The sequence below is a fragment of the Eptesicus fuscus genome, chromosome 13 (assembly GCF_027574615.1).
Source record: "Eptesicus fuscus isolate TK198812 chromosome 13, DD_ASM_mEF_20220401, whole genome shotgun sequence".
Classification (NCBI taxonomy): domain Eukaryota; kingdom Metazoa; phylum Chordata; class Mammalia; order Chiroptera; family Vespertilionidae; genus Eptesicus; species Eptesicus fuscus.
In genome coordinates this window covers 50,426,418-50,443,809 of record NC_072485.1, presented here as the reverse complement: position 1 = coordinate 50,443,809, position 17,392 = coordinate 50,426,418, and the positions used below count along the sequence as shown (strand labels likewise).

General features: G+C 44.7%; 1 protein-coding gene across 2 annotated transcripts in view; it reads right to left on the bottom strand.

Annotated features, from left to right (window-relative positions):
- Positions 1–17,099, bottom strand: part of BMAL1 (basic helix-loop-helix ARNT like 1) — a 104,569-nt gene extending 87,470 nt beyond the window's left edge. For both annotated transcript variants that reach the window (XM_028159815.2, XM_054725297.1), the window contains exon 1: positions 16,989–17,099. The gene's annotated coding sequence lies outside the window, so the exon portion shown is untranslated. The remainder of the gene's footprint in view (positions 1–16,988) is intronic.
- Between the last annotated feature and the right edge of the window lie 293 nt (positions 17,100–17,392).

Genomic DNA, 17,392 nt, shown 5'->3' with positions numbered 1-17,392 from the left:
GAGATAACTGTCTGAGATCAAGATCTCCTCACCACAATGCACTTTCCTCACCTCTCACAATATTTCACACTTCATTCAATAACTATGTCCATGCCAGGCATTGGGCTGGGTGCTGGTGACACAAAGGTGAGTAACACAGATGCTATGCCCATTTCCATGGGGCTGCAGTTTGCACAACACTTCCCCATCCATTACCCTCACATTAAGCCTGGGAGACAGGAAAGGCGATCACCATTATTCCCATATCCTAGATGAGAAAGCAACTGGTCATTGGAGTTTCGTCCCAGGCTATTCAGTGGAAGGGCTGGACTCAAACCTTAGGTCTTCTGATTCCTAGTCCAGTGCTCTTTGACTGTACCACTCACACTGGTGAATTTCCTCTTATTAATAACTGAAGTCTTATGGATTATTCTCATCCCCTCTAGCACCTGGGTTCTACCTGGCTGCCTAGCTTCTGAGCAATGAACTGCCCTGACCTCTATATGGCTGCAGATGCCCTGATTTCTGTGTGCCTGCCTAGATTCTAACCCTAGACTCGTATTTCCCCAGCTATCCAGGCACCAACTTCAAACTTTACTTACTCCCTCCCATTGGTACCATGATGTAGCAGACTGCTCATTTCCCACAATGTTCCATCTCCTCTTCATCCTTTGAAAACACAGATTTTGCTGAACTCATGGCCTCTCAACTACATTTATCTCCTAGCCTCCTTTGCAGGTAAATGTAGCCATATGACTAGGTTCTGGTCACTGGGATAAAAGAATATACTATTTCCAGGTCTAGACCTTAAAATGACTGCTTGTGTGCCCCCTGATCTTTCCTCTGGGAAATGGTAAAAAACAAAGCTTCCACTTTCAACCACCATGTGGAAGCCAAATACTGAAGACAGATGACCTGGACCACTATCTACTCTAGATTGGTACATGAGAGGGAAATGAGCTTCCACCTGGTTTCAACCATTGTGTCTATGTGTCTCTATAATACAGAATTTGCTCTGTGTCCCAAGTAATACAAGAAGCTTAAGTGAGACCAATTCTTCATTCTCCTAGTAAAGCCCTTTGTCACCAATGACATCATTAATTTTTTTCCTAAAAGATGTTTTTATTGATATTTTTAGAGAGAGAGGGAGGGAGGGAGAGAGAAGGAGATGGAGAGGGAGAGGGAGAGAGAGAGAGAGAGAAACATCAATGAGAGAAAAACATCAACATCTATCGGCTGCCTCCTGCACGCCCCTGACTGGAGATTGAGCCTGTAACCCGGGCATATGCCCTGACCAGGAATAGAACCAGCAACCTTTTGGTGCACACTGGCCAGGCACCAATGACATATTTTAAAGGGGATATTAAAAACCATATAAGAAAGGGTTCCATTAAGGATTATTTCATGGAAAACTTTTTAAAAAATGAAACCAGGACCTCAAAGATGATTTATGTTTGGGACACAGGAAAATTGAGAGGGCCCAGAAAAGCAAATCAGCCTCCTGCAGTGACAAGAGGGAAAGAGCTCCGAGTAATAAGCATGACCAGTCACTTCTCCTTCAGCAGCTCTCTCCATTCCTAGAAAAGGCACTGAGAGCTGACACGATGTGAGCCACGGCCAATTTTGCCATGGAAACAATGTGATAATAGGAGCTTGTGTTCCTAACCAAGAACTCCATGGTCAACTTTTAAAACAAATTATGTAAACTTGTGTTTTACTATCTATTAAAGCTTTGGGACTTTTAAAGCTAGAAGGGCTGTTGACCCAATAATATACCACAAAGGATCTATGTATAGTCTGAGCCATAGAAAGCAGGTGCAAAGCAATTAAACCCAACACAACAACCAATCACATGACCTTTTATTTATTCTGAATCAGTAATTCTGATTTGGTAATAGTGTGCAGCAAAAAATACTTCACTTTAATGATGACTTCTAAATACAGTAAATCATAACATTTGACAACATCTTTAATAAAGAAAGCAGAGAGGAACTTGGGAAGAAAGAAGTTAAACTCAGAAAAACAGAGTTAAGTCCTGGTTCTGCCACTGACTGGCTTTGGGACCCTGAAAAATAGCTTAAACTCTTATCTTTATTTCACCTCTTGTCATAGGGTTGTGGTGAAGACTAAACAAGACAGTGCAGTAAAAGTGCTCTGTAAATCACACAGAGGTAAATGGTGTCACGGGGATTGTGACATTTGGAAAGGCTTTTGTGGGGAGATTTTTGACAAGCGTTAACATAAAAACTGAGGAGACTGCAAGCTACCCAACCACTTTTTGCAAAACTACCCAGAGCAATTTCTTTTGCTGTCTTCTTTTTCTCTCTTTACAATCCCCCATGTATATTAGCTGACAAGAGTATTCAATCTGCTGCATTAGTTGTTGGCATCCATTGCTCGTGAGCCACAGAGTAGCCAGCGAGAGCTGCTAGATGTCAGCCATGGCTGCGAAGAAGGGAGAGCTGCAGTGAGCAGAGACCACTGTGTGGTGACATGTCTATCAATCAAAATGCCTCCCAAAGACCCACTGCCCTGTCAGAAACCCCCAAATCAGAGACAGGAAGCAGGAAAGAAGAAGGAAAAGGGAAGAATATTGATGCTATTAAAGGAGTGTAGGCTCAGGAGATTGTCCTGGGTTTGAATCACAGCTTCTCCACTTGTCATCTGAGGCACCTCTAGAAAGTGGGACTGACGGCGCCTACCCCTAGGACTATGGTGAAGATTAAATGGGAAAGGGCCTGTAAGCACTTAGCACAGTACTTGGAAGATGGTAAATACTTGAAGGTTAGGTGCTGTTATTAATAACATTATTAATAATAATAATAATAGATACATCATGTGATACTAACAAAAATTCGGATTTGGCAAATCTTCCATCCTTCATGTCAAGACTTTGGTACAGACTTTGCAGTCAAATATTACCTGGACAGCCTACTGGATCACCTATTAATCCATCAAGCTAATCAAGGTTTTTCTGGACTTCTGCCTTATACCCCAGGATAGGTAAGACATCCAAGAATGCCCCACTGGCTAGCTGGCTAGATCTTGACATTAGTTTTTCTGATTCACAGCAGAGCATCACTATCCTGAGAGGTATGTGCAGAGAACACATCAACTTGGATGTCTGCATCTAACTTTTCCATCCATGCTCAGGCTGTGGCTCCTCATATCTAAAGGTGAAATGTAATGTCACCCTTAAAATATGGCCCTACTCAACAAAATGAGGTCTGTCAGCACCCACCTGGTGGACAGCGCCACATCCCTAACAAGCCCAGGAGGAGGGCAACTTCCTTCTGCGCCCTCCAAGCTATCCCTGTAAGGCCAGTATGCCTTGTTAAATCCAGAAAGCTGCTCCCTACAACCACGGAACAACTTTCCAGCTTTCAAAATCTTTCCTTATCTCACTCCAGCATCAGAACCACATTGTAAGGGGCTGGACAAGAATTGTTATACCTGTTCCACAAATAAGGAATCAACCAGTCTGAGGTATTTAGAGAATTGGCTTAGACTATCTGTTGCTTAAGTAGTGGAAGCAACCTAGAATGCAGATTATCTGGTTCTCAATTCAGTGCTCATTCCAGAAAGTGTGGATATTTGTTTTTAAACATTCAACTTTCAAAATGGCTGGTGCTTTGCTTCTGGAGAATTCATTAACCAAGGTATCACAGTCACAGTTCAGTGCAGATTCACATACTTGAAAGCCACTCACACAGGCAGATGTTCCCGCACTCTAAAAATCTAAAGGGTGACTGAAAACAGCCATGCCAATTAACATAATTGACAATTAATTCCCAGCTCTGGTTTCCTCTCACCCTCTGTCTGCATTCAGTTAGCAGCCTCCTATCAGTGAATCCCTCTTTGCTCCAATCCAACAGAAACACTCACACTGGACTAATGCTCTAAGGAGAATTATTTCATGCCACTAGCATCACAATCATAATAAAACAAATTCAGTGGTTCTCCACTGCCTACCAGTCTCTACCTCACTAAGCAAACAAACTTTGACCTGCCATTACCTCGCTGAGTTTCTTCATCTGCAATCTGAAGGAGTGGGTTCAACAGAGTCTTGTCCACTTCCAGTGCATGACTCTAAAACCACCCCAACCAAACCCAAATCCTGCATTTGGAGGACATTAGGAGACAACAGAGTCCTCTGGGGCCTGGTTTTTACACCTGAGTCTACCGCTTACCAGCGATGTGCCCTTATGCAGGTTATTGGATCTCTCTGTGCCTCAATTTGCTCATCTCTAAAATGAAGCTAATAATAAGACCTACTTTGTGGGGTTTTGTAGTAATTAGATTAAATAACACATGTGAAATGCTAAGAGCATTATAAAAACTCCCTATATTAGCAATTATTGTAATCTGAAATGACATGTTTCCTGAATGATCTTCCAAACTTAAGTTTCCACATTATTTGTGAACCCTTCATTCCAAGTAAATCTATGTCCCTGAACACAAACTGGTCATTCCTATCTCTGTGCTTTTATTGCCACCCATCCTTGTGCTATGTTGCCACCCATCCGTCCCTGAAATACCTGTGCTTTCCTTGTGTGTGAATCTAAAGCCTACCCATCCTTAAAGGTCAGGTTTAAAACTGGTCACCTCCATGAAGCCTCTTCCTCCTCACAAAGCTCTTTCTCATTTCTAAACCTCTATAGCATTTATAGGTAGTCTAGATCTAGACCACTATATTGGCATTATACATGGCCTGGGGTTATCTTATACCAGTAGGTGAAATTGCAGGCTCTTTGACCACAACAATCATTTCTGCTCTTCCTCTGGGTCTAGCATGGTGCCTGGTATATAGCCCTTCAGATATTTGTCGACTGAACAAATAAATGTGTAGTACTATGCCCAAACAAATACACAAGTTTTCTTTGAGTTGATGTGGCTCAGCTATTAATTTGATGTACTTTGAAGCCAAGTCAAGATAACAGAATGATGAACATCAGTAGGGCAGGGACAACCACTGCCAGTTAATTCCTGATAATCAATAAAAGATACTGATATATGGCCAACCTGAAGAATAAAATGTCAAAAGGAAATTGTGACCTTACAAGGTCCCTTGTAAGACCAAGCTCACAAGTCTGCACTATCAGAAAGGGAAAGAGTTGAGGTTTCTCCCAGCTGAATTCACTCATTCAACCACTGTTTATTAAGTGACTACGCTGCACAGCCACTGTCTTACTTGCTGGGGATACAGCAAATATATGGACAAAATAACTGCACATATTCCAGAATCTAAGGAGGAAGACTAGTTGTAATGCCACCTTTAAGTTCCAAAGTGAAACCCACAGAGCAACAACTTTTTGCACCAACTCCTTGCTTTGCCTTCAAGCAAAGAAAAAAGAAAAAATGTAAAGTACCATTCTCAACTGACCAGAGGCAGTGTTAAAAGTGTTCTGTCACTCCCAATGAGGCGTCCCTCAGTCTAGAATCTAATGGGGAAGTTCACAGCATAGCATTCGGCATCCTAAGTCACTTAAACTCTAATTTCCTAACACCCTAGCTGAGCTCTGCCTCTGTCATTATTTAAATATCAAACTTCCCAGATAGCAAATATGGCACTTGATGCAAAAACAAAACAAAACAAAAAAAAAAACACCAAACAACCCAAAACCCAAAAAACCCAACCAAACAAACAAAACAAAACACAAAACAAAACTCAGAGGTGGGGAAAGAGGCAGGGCTGGTAGTTGGTAGTTAGGTAGTTCTCCCACAGCAAAATCTGAGGCTCTTTCCTCCTTTGGAGCAGAAACCTCTTGTATCCTCTAAAGCCTTGAAAAAAAAATTTTTTTTCTTCCAGCAGGATACTGAAAATAGCTTTGCATTTAACATTTAAAAATGTTTTGATCCCACACTCTTTCAGCTCTGCTCTCTCCTGCAAACTCATTTCATTCCCTAAGGGCATTTATAAGTATATTTCATAAGCAACAAACCATAGTCACCATTTTTATACTTAAGAGTTAAAAAGAAAAACGATTTACACAATTACATGGAAGATAAGTTGGTCAAGAACAGAGGAATCTTATCTGGACCAAAAGTTCTAGGAAAAAAATTCTTTCAATTCATCAAAAAAGATAGCAGATCAAAATCAAGGTTCATGTTGAATACGTAACTGTTGAACACTATGCATGGGAACTTCTTGAGTTCCTCATTTTTGTGTGATCTACTTCGTCAAAAAGAAATTTGAGGTAGCCATCTGAAGGTAGGTTTAAATAATAATAATTACACACACACACACACACACACACACACACACATTTTCCTGTCACAGTGAGAAAACAAGATTTCATAGCCAACAAGGACCTGAGAAATCAAAGTTCAATGAGGGTGAGCACAAGGTAAGGGAGAAACCAACATGGCGGCATAGGTAAACACCTGAACTGCTGCCTCGCACAACTTCAAAACTCCAACTAAGAGACAAAACGGACATTATCCAGAACCACAGGAAGGCTGGCTGAGTGGAAATTCTACAACTAGAAGGAAAGAGAAAAGCACACTGAGACTCAGAGGAGCTGCGGAAGTAAAGGTAGAGGTGCAGAGGCACATGGAGAGGGCTGGCAACTGAGCACGTGACTGGCTTTTTCAATCCACAGGGAGACACAAGCTCCCGACTGCTCTGAACTCCAGTTCCAGGCGAGACTCTGGGGACCCAGACTCATATGGGGAGAAACTGGACTGAACTTGAGGGTGGCTTTCTCTCAGAGGTGCTTGCAGCGATTACCAAGGGACACTGAGAACCGGGGGCCTCTTAGGGCAGGGCTGATGGGAAGCCTTTGCTGTTTGCTCTGCCCTGAGACTCCGCCCCGAGACTCCGCCCCACCCCAGCTGTGTGCAGAGGCTTTTGCATATGAATGGCCTGGTCCTTTGACCTAACAAACTGCAGCTGAGTTAGTGAGACCCAGAACATCCAAAAGAAGGCCCAAGGCCCCCCAGCAGCTTGCATTGCTTCACAGCGGGGCCTCATCTGGGTACCTCCAAAACCCAAACAAAGAAGAGGAATCTGCAGATCTCTCTGTAGCTCCTGCTGGGTGGCCTCAGGCAGAGGCTAAATTAGCACCTCCTTGGAGATCCAAGAGCCAGTGTACCCAGGGGTCAGAGCAGGACCATCCAGATTACAACTCCTCAGATCCATAAGGGACACACTCAGGGGGCAGACTCAGTGAGCACCAAAGCCCCACTGAAGCAAGTCTTGCCTCATAAGGGTGTCTCCAGCACAGAAGTTCTCCCAGCTGATCCTCACAGCCAAGTGGCCTGGAGGTCAATTCCTCCCAGTGATACCAACAACAATCGAGGCTTAACTACAACAAGACAGTGCACACAGCCCACAAAGGGGTGCACCAAGAGTGTCCACCTCAGGTAACTGGGGAGGCTGAGCCACTGTGCCCTATAAAACACCTAGCACACAAAGCCACTCTATCAACTCAGGGAAGCAGCCAAAATGCAGAGACAAAGAAACAGGTCACAAATTAAAGAAATGGAGGAAAGCAATCCACTGGATATAGAGTTCAAAACCAAGGTTATAAGGTTTTTCAAGAATTTTCTAGAAAAGGCCAATAAATTTAGTGAGACCCTCGAGGATATGAATAAAGACCAACTAGAAATTAAGCATACACTGACTGAAATAAAAAATAATATACAGAGATCCAACAGCAGACTAGAGGATCACAAGAATCAAGTCAAAGATTTGAAATACAAAGAAGCAAAAACACTCAATTGAAAGAGAAAAAAGAAAAAAGAATCCAAAAATTTGAAGATAGTGTAAGGAGCCTCTGGGACAACCTCAAGAGTACCAACATCCGAATTATGGGGGTGCCAGAAGAAGAGAGAGAGCAAGATACTGAAAACCTATTTGAAGAAATAATGACAGAAAACTTCCCCCACTGGTGAAAGAAATAGACTTACAAGTCCAGGAAGTGCACAGAACCCCAAACAAAAGGAATCCAAAGAGGACCACACCAAGACACATCATAATTAAAATGCCAAGAGCAAAAGACAAAGAGAGAATATTAAAAGCAGCAAGAGAAAAACAGTTAGTTACCTACAAGGAAGCACCCATACGATTGTCAGCTGATTTCTCAACAGAAACTATGCAGGCCAGACGGGAGTGCCAAGAAATATTCAAAGTGATGAATAGCAAGAACCTACAACCAAGAGTACTCTACCCAGCAAAGCTATCATTCAGAATTGAAGGTCAGATAAAGAGCTTCACAGATAAGAAAAAGCTAAAGGAGTTCATCACCGCCAAACCATTATTATATGAAATGCTGAAAGGTATTCTTTAGGAAGAGGAAGAAGAAGAAAAAAGTAAAGATAAAAATTATGAACAACAAATACATTATCTATCAACAAGTGAATCTAAAAATCAAGTAAATTAAAAATCTGATGAACAGAATAAACTGGTGAATATAATAGAATCAGGGGCATAGAAAGGGAGTGGACTGACAATTCTCGGGGGAAAGGGGTGTGGGAGGTGCTGGAAGAGACTGGACAAAAATCGTACACCTATGGATGAGGACAGTGGCGGGTGGGGGTAAGGGCAGAGGGTGGGGTGGGAACCGGGTGGAGGGGATCTATGGGGGGAAAAAAGAGGAACAATTGTAATAATCTGAATTATAAAGATTTATTTTAAAAAACAAATAAACAAAAAAACACAAAGTTCAATGAGGGCAACTTACTCAAAGTAACTCAGTAAGTCAATGGCTTGGCCAAGACTGGAGCCTGGGCCTCTCCCAACTCCCAGTTCAGGGCTTTCCCTGCTCTCCACACCACTGTCTCATTTATTACACATGAAACAAAATCTTAAAGGCACAAAGGTAAAAATCTCTTTTATAAAACTTTCTGACAGACTGAAGAAATAGTAGGAGATGTGACAAAGGAAAATGGGTCTCATTAATTCTAAAAGTAAATGACCTATAATGCTATGTAGATGAGGGGTCTAGCTTCAGAAGGCTTAATTAGTTCTGGTAACGCTTTAGTACTAAACAGTATGGTTTCAGCTACAGGCAGCACTAAATGGCTTTTGTGGGCTTGACTGGGAACTAAACCACCATTTAGTTCATTTTTTTTTTCTATAGAAAAACTTATCCTAAATTTCCATCAACTGCCTTACAAATGAACTGTTGGAACAAAACCTGTTTTTAAGATGGTTGTGCATGTGAAACAATTCTGAGGTCTGAAGCTCTACACTAAACAGACTTAAAACAGTAATAGTTGGTGATTCATGCTAAGGGTACATTTATGAGAAAGCCTTTCAAACCCTTAATTTACTTACATGTAATATGTTTTAGTAAAAGTTCTGAGCAGAGTACAGTAAACTGCTATTTATACAATATATAACCAAGGGCAAATGCTCTAATTCTGTATGCAAGTGTTTACAGGGCCTTTTTAGCACTGGGCTACAGGGAGGATAAAACATCTGTACGTAAAAAACTCATAACCCAGTTACCTGGGCTTTTTCCTCAAAAACAATCAAGATACCTCTAACCTTAGGGCCTTTGCACTTGTTGTTCCCTCTTCCTGGGATACTTTCCCTCAGATCTTCCTGCAGCTGAGCTCATATGTTACCTCTTCAGAATGGCCTCCCTGGAAGACACAACTAAAGCAACCTCCTTCCTACCATTCATCATCGCTATTGTTGTACTCTATTTGATTGCTTTCCTAGCATCTATCACTGCCAGGAGTTAACATGTTTAACTGTTTATTGTCTGTCTCCTCTTACTGGAACTCTGTTTTATTCATTGCTGTATATGCATCCAATAAACGTCACTGAATGAGTAAATGAGTAGAGTTGGAGAGTGGGAAGTGAGGACAAGATAATTCATGAAACTATTTAAAAATGAGAGAACTGGCCATCCTGATTAGATATAATATGATAACTTTCTAAATATGAAGTACCAATGAATGGCTGGCAATCAAAAGGAGAGATAGAGAGATATATCATCAGAAGAGGCTTCCAAAGAAGTGAGAGACTCAAGGCAGGCAAAGGCAAAGAAGAGAACCTCTCAGGTCAACAAAGTGATATGAATAAAGACATATAGCAACAGAGAGTATATCATGGGGTGGCCCAGCCAGGGCAGGGCAGAAACAAGCAAAATTGAACTTCAGGCACTAGGCTCCTTCTGGGAATGGCAGCAGGGGGAGGAGAAGGGGGGTGAGAAACAGGATCAGACGGAAGGACTGGACACAGGGTAGTCAACCACATGCCGCTGGCAACAGGGCTGTTCTTGGAAGGCAAAGTTGGCCATATCGTGCGGGAAAAATTGAAGGATGTAGAGGGTAAAGCAAAAAACTGATTAATACATGTTTAGACCATTACCTGAATGGTCTAAGTAGGTGGGACAAAAAGAGCTTCCTTCTGCTTAGACATGAAAGATGTTAGTGAGCAAGATGTCAAGGCATTTTCCTCTTTAAAAACAGACGATTTCCAGACTATGTCACAATAGATTCCATGGCAGATTCAGGTCAACTTCCCATACATCCTACACTCAGAGCACTCAAGGAGGATAACAGAGATAGCTGTGAGGGAAGAGCTTGTCTTTCCACGCCTCCAAATCCGAGATTAATTATATCCAGTATAGCTTGTGTTTACCTTTTTTTATTAATTGAAAAAAAGTAGTATCTAATTTCCCTGTGCAGTATATATTTTAACATTATATAACATATTTTTATGTAACAGGTTCTTGACATAAAACAGTATTTCCCTTACTATATAAATGTATTTGGGGAACAACTGGCATTAAAAAAAATTCACACACACACACACACACACAGCCCAAGGCTGCAAATGTCTGTCTTTAGGGTAAGGAGCTGGGGAGAGGAGGAGGAAGGTGAGAGACTTGGAAAAGGTCTCTGCCCCAGTGAAGAGATCTGCAGATGGCTATGATGGGGACTGGAGCGGGGGGGGGGGGGGGGGGGAAGGAGGGAGGGGTTGGGGAGAGGTTGGGGGTAGGTGGTAATGAGTTCTGTTCAGAGGTTCATCTCACACAAGAAGCTGTCTGGGGAGGGGCTGGCTGAGCCACACAAGGCCTGTGTAAGAGCAATGCTGCAGAAGGGCAGGAATAAGCAAGAGAGACAGAAATGCACAACAGGATATGAGTGAGAATAATGCTCAGGAGCCCTTGTAACTGCTATTAGGGTAGTAGCCAAACATGCACCCTTTGCGTCCCGCTACCAAGGACCTCAGTCCTGCTTAAAAGGAGGTGCATACCCCATTTGTCAACAATAAGATTGGTCACCAATTGTTGTAGGCCTAGTAGGCTACTGGCATGGTGCTGAGAGCCTCGAGTACAGGATCTAATTCAGTGGTTCCTCCCAGGAGACATCTGCTGCAGTGGTTAGAGAGCAGACTCTGGAGTCCCCACGAAAAAATCCTGCTCCACCCCACCCCAGCTGAGTGACCTTGAGCAGTTTACAAAACCACCACACTGTGGATAAGTGAGGATAATCATCACACCTACCTCATGTAGTTGTTATGAGGATTAAGCAAGTTAATAAACATAGATAACAGAGTGTTCAATAAATGTTAGCTGCTATTACCATCATTATTATTATTCCTATTTTGCAGATGAGATAAATCAGACTCAAAGACACTAACTAATTTGCTTAGGTCACACATTTCAAATTAGTGGTTAGCAGCTAGAGGCAGTTAGCTCCATAAGATTTCTCTTGCCTTTTGAAAACATGTAAATGTTTTACTCAGTATATGTACAAAATCCAATGGGTAGAGTATTAACCAGAATATTAAATTAGGCAGACCATCCAACCCCTTCTCTAACCAGGCTGGATAAACAAGAATTTATACTACTTAAAAGAACAGCATGTACTAACATAAAAATCATTTGCCATCAAATGTCAGCACTCAACATTCCCCCGAAACAAAGATGACTAAAGCTTATCCAATTCCATCTCCCCAGAGGTGAAGTCCCCAACTCAAACCTTCCTTCCATGTAGACTATTTATTTACTCGTGACCATGTCCATTTGTGCCCCTGTTGCATTTCTCATCTCATGCCCCCACCTCTCCACTGGTGTAGTCCCCTTCTCCCCAGCTGCTTAGTCCCAGAGTGCTTTATCCCATCCCGTCTCCTCCCCCAGACAGTTCATTGGAATAAGCATATCCACAAGGCTCCCTGTGCCTGTCATTTTGTTTTAATATATTTTATTGATTTTTTAAAGAGAGGAAGAGAGAGGGATAGAGAGTTAGAAACATCGATGAGAGAGAAACATCGATCAGCTGCCTCTTGCACACCCCCTACTGGGGATGTGCCCGCAACCAAGGTACATGCCCTTGACCGGAATCGAACCTGGGACCCTTGAGTCCGCAGGCCAATGCTCTATCCACTGAGCCAAACCGGTTTCGGCTGTGCCTGTCATTTTGGAAAACCAAGGTGGACTCCCTGCCAAGTGAGATATGCCCAGAGACAGCCCAACACAACATGGAATACAGCAGTACCTAAGAGAATCAGGTAGACCAAGGGCTGGGGCACACGGCTGCTAGATATGGGGAGGAAGAAAAAAAAAGAAGTAATAGCTCCTGGGGCACTAAGCATTTGAGCTGGGTCTTAAAGCGGAGTAGGATTTGGACATGAGAAGGTTGGGGCCTGGGAAGGGACAAGGGCTGGTCCAGGGAATGGAAAGTCCTTCAGTTTGACTGGACGGTCCTGTGCACACAGCAAAACCTGGTAGACAGGTGGGCTGGCTATGGAGAGGCAAGGAGCAGCAGCAATGCAGACAGCTAACATTCACTGAGTGCTTACTATGTGCCATGAATAGCTTCATGCATTTTTAATGTTTTAACTCATTTAGTCCACACTGCAACTCATTGAGATAGGGACTACAGAGATCCCAGTCTTGTAGATGAGGACACCACGACATAGAGAACGAAGCAAATTGACCACAGTCATAAACCTGGTAAAAAAACAGGATATGAAATCTGGCTCCAAAGTCTGTGTTATTAACTACCCAACCAAACTGTGTCTCAGGACAGCTTAGGGGTGAAAAGGTACAGCACCAGGATGCCAGGAGGATGACAGTGCTTGCAAGCAGTTTGCAACCTGTAACTCCAAGGCCACAATGCTGGCTATAGGCTGCTGTGAGTGTGTGCAGTGAACCTGCTGGCAGCTGAAGCAGGAGAGACAGATCAGGATTAAAAATGGGACTCTAGGCAAAGGAGATAATGTGAAGAGTGGAGGCCAGGATAGACATCTATCTTGAGGGTATGCAGGAAGAGAACAACAACAATAACAAAAAAGCATCATAACCCAAAGATACAGGAAGGAAGGGATTTCAAGGAGGGAAAGACAGGCAGGGTAAAAGCTGCAAAAGGGCAAAGAACAATTACTTTTGATTAAGAATGGCCCCTGGAATTCAATCAAGTTTTGAGATCTTTCAGAAGAAATATAGAGAAGGGTGGTAGAGAGAGAAGCCAGAGGGCAGGACCTAAGGATGGAGCAGATGACAGTGTAGAGAAGGTGAATGTCTGCAGCCTTGTGAGAGGTTGCCAGGCAGAGAGGAGGGCGAGGGATGGAGACTCAGGGGGACCAAGCATAGACATGTGAAAGCAGGCTTATAACAAATCTGTTTCTTTGTCTTCCATCCTTCCTCTCCTAAATCAAGACAAAGGTTTTTCTGGGGTTGGTAAAGAGACTGAAGAAAAACAGTACAGAAGGATATTCCGGTGAGAGGACTCTGGCAGTGGTGGGAAGGAGTGGCAGCAGGCAATTGGGGAGAGCTTCCTGTGTGCCAGGCATTTTATATGCATCATCTCTCTTGTTCCCTTGATCCTCATACAGATACATGAGGCAGGCACTGTCATTACACCACAGAAAAGGAGCCTGCCTGCAGCCAGAAGCGTCAAGCACTTGTCCAAGGCAACACAGCCTGAACCCGAGTCCTAGTTCCTGCTACCAGACTCGGGCTCCCACCGAAAGTGAGGGTCCAAGAAGAGGGAACAGAGGAGAGATCCACTTGCTTTTTCTGAACTAGAAGGAGAGGAGAAGATGGAGGGAGGGGAGGTAAGAGGTTACCTGACATTATGGGCAGGAAGGAAGAATATCAAGGGAGCTTAAGTCAGGGAGGGAGGGAGGAAGGGAAGAAGGGAGGGGAGGGGAGGGAGGGAGGGAGGGAGGGAGGGAGGGAGGGAGGGAGGGAGGGAGGGAGGGAAGAAAGGAAGAAAGGGACAGCCAGGATGGATGGAGGAGAAAGAAAGAACAGCCAGGGTGGATGGAGTTAGGAGTTCCTGGGTATCATGATAAAGTGGCAATGAGGAGAGAAAGGACTGTGGAAAAGGGCAACATGCCTATTTCTGGGCTCCTAACTGAACCTTAAGGTCTACAGAGGATTTTTTTTTTTTTACTTCCCTGCAAGTGTTTATCATGACAGTAACTAAAATCACCTCCTATAATTATAACATTGTGAGGGGCAATGTTTCTTTAATACTGACTTGTAGTGAAAGTTGATGATGGAATCACAAATAAAAGTAAGCTCATAAAAGGAAGGCAACCATTATGTCAAAGACAAATGAAATGTTTAGTTTTTCATATTCTCACAGAATCTGTTAATATAGCCAAATCTTTCTATACTGTTTGTCCATCGTTTATTACATAAATTGGGTAGAGACTGTCAGTGTGGAGGGATAAATCTGAAAGCACGGCCACTTCCTTTTCCTCCCTGTGAAAGGCAAACCTTTTTTGCAAATAGTAGACAAACTACTAAGAAGTCATTATTTATAAATCATTTGAAATGGATTCTTTAAAACACCATCTGTTTAAGTTTCTATGAAAATAAGACTTCAGCTCAGATATTCCAGGGGTTTCAGCAGGTAAAATACCAACCTGAATTCAAATGTATTAAATATTTAGGGACACATAGAACTTTATAGCAGAAGAAACTTCTGAGATCACCTCGTTCAACTGCCTTATTTTTCATCTGAGGCAACTAGAACACAGAAAAGTTCAGCAACTTGCCCCAGCGGCATAGCCATGAAAGCCCACGTCTGGGCTGGAACCATGGTATTTTAACTCTCAGGCTAGCGCTCTTCCACCACACCTGTTGCTTTCTCTCTCTCTCGTTTAAAATTTTATGGGTTGGAATAACGTACATATTTAACTGTTTTTAACCTATTAATATTATCATTATTTACTGGCTACATTTACAAACAAAACCAAAATGCCTCTACAGATTCAGCTTCAGATCCTACAGATAATTTCAAAATCATTTTAAAGCCTTTTAAGTATGTTCAACAAACTGCTTTAAAGACTTATCAATAAAGTGACTCAGTAACAGCATGGATTGAAAGATTTAATATTGTTTTAAAAATATTTTTGGAATTTCATTGATATGAACATCAAATTTAACAGCAGTGATTTCTTGCAAGAACAGAGAGCATGAGATTATTTGAAACTGCTCAGGAGAAGCAATGATTATTTTAAGCTCATGATTCAACCATTACATTAAAAACTCCACCAACCCAACTTGACAGATCCTGATATCAATGGGACCAGAAGAATTAAAATAATAGCTGTCATTTAAGAATAGATTAAAGGGGGAACAGCAGCAGATGTCAGAAGGGTAGATGACAAACAAGTGTTGAAGGAAATGAGATGCATCAGCAGTTTTTATGGATTTTTTTTTAAAAGAAGACCCTGGAAATACAGATATAATAGTCAAATGTTTCTTCATAAATATCGAATCTTATTTCTGGGAGCTGGGCGATAAAACTTGGCTAATAATTCCTTCTTGAGCAGTAACTATATAAGCAGAGGGATCACAAGCACCAAAATGCCAAAACAACGCTAGGTGCCTGAGAAGGACCCTAGCTCTTGAAGGAGGGAAAAGGGAACAGGGAATGTGGTGTGAGGGGCGTCAGCCTGGTGCCCCCACCGGCCAAGATAAACTTGACAACAGACGCCAAAGGCTGGTGTAGCCCTTCCCATATCTGAGCGCAGGCACCTGCGTGCGTCCCGCAGCCAGCTCTCCCGACCCCTGGGGTGGCTGACTCGTGCCCCATAAGGTCGGTATTAATTTCTATTCTACTTCTTCCTCTGAGCAAACGAAAGCTCTTTTGGCTGTCAACACCCCGGCAATCAAGAGCGGGAACCTTTTTCTCCTCTGACAGCTGTCAAACCTGGTGCTAAAGCCAGCCTCGCTGCGCCCTCCGCGGCGCTCCAGGGCTCCAAGACCGGCGGCGGGCCCACCCATACCTGGACGCCGGGCGACATCTCCGCGCCGTGGGGCACCTGCTTGCACACCCACAAGGGCTCCTACTGGGGCTGCCCAGAACCCAGACGGCTCAGGCTGGACAAAGTTCGCAGGCTGGGGTCGGCCCCATCTCGGACCGGGGATTCCCGGGTGCAGCGCTAGCCCCGGCGATTAGGGCCAAAGGGGCGGGCAGGCTCGGACTCCCTAAGCTCGAAGGAGACGCCCTCCCCGCCCCCACCCAGCCCTGCAGGCTCCCGAAAGGGAAGTGAAGGAGAGGCGGAGGAAGGGCAGAAGCGGCATCGCTCGCCCAACGCCCTTGGGGATGCAGCCGTCAAGGATAGACCCCTCCGGGGTCCACGCAGCTCCCGGGGATACATTCTAGGACTCGCTTTCAGTCGGTCATTGCTCCCAAAAGGCGAAGCTGTCCCTTTAAGAGGCAGCTAGATGCTCCCTCCCTGCTTCAGGTAGCGATGCCCGCGGAGGGGACGTAGGTACTTTCCCGGTCCCTTTAGGGACGCCTGCGGCACCTCTGCCCTTTCTACCCAGCAGCGCCGGCTCCCGTGAGGGATGATGAGGGCGGACGGGCGCGGCGCCTTTAAGGGGCGCAGCCTCTTCACGGCCCCGGTGGGGGCAGGGAGCGGGCACGGGCCCTTTAAGGCCGGCAGCGGGCACGTCGGGCAAGGTTCCCGGGCGGCCGGGCAGCGACCCGGGCGGTGGCGGGGTCGCTGCGCCTGCCAAGGTGCTAACGGCCCCCGGTGGGGTGCTCGGGGCCATGCCGCTGCCCGCAGCCAGCCCGACACTCACCGTGGCTCGCCGGGAGCGCCCGCGCCCGCGCCCCCACTCGGATCCCGCGGCGGCAGCGGCGGTGAGTCCGGCGCGGGTAAACAGGCACCTCCGTCCCTGACCTACTTTCTGCCTTCCCTAAATGTCGCACCACTAACCTACTTTCCGACCAATCCGCTCCCCGCCGGCCCAGGCCCGGCCCCCCGCCCACCAATCGCTGTGCCCAACCCCCTTTCCCCGCCCACCAATGGAGGAGACGCGGAGGCCGGATACCTGCCTCTTCCTGCCAGCCAATCCGAGCGCCCGAAGCAAGCCGGACTCGGCCCTTGCCCCCGGCCAATCCGCTCACGGCTCGGCGCTCCGCTGGCCAGTTGTGTGGCTGCTGGAGAGGCCTCTGGCCAATGGCGAGGCGGCGGGGCTGGTAT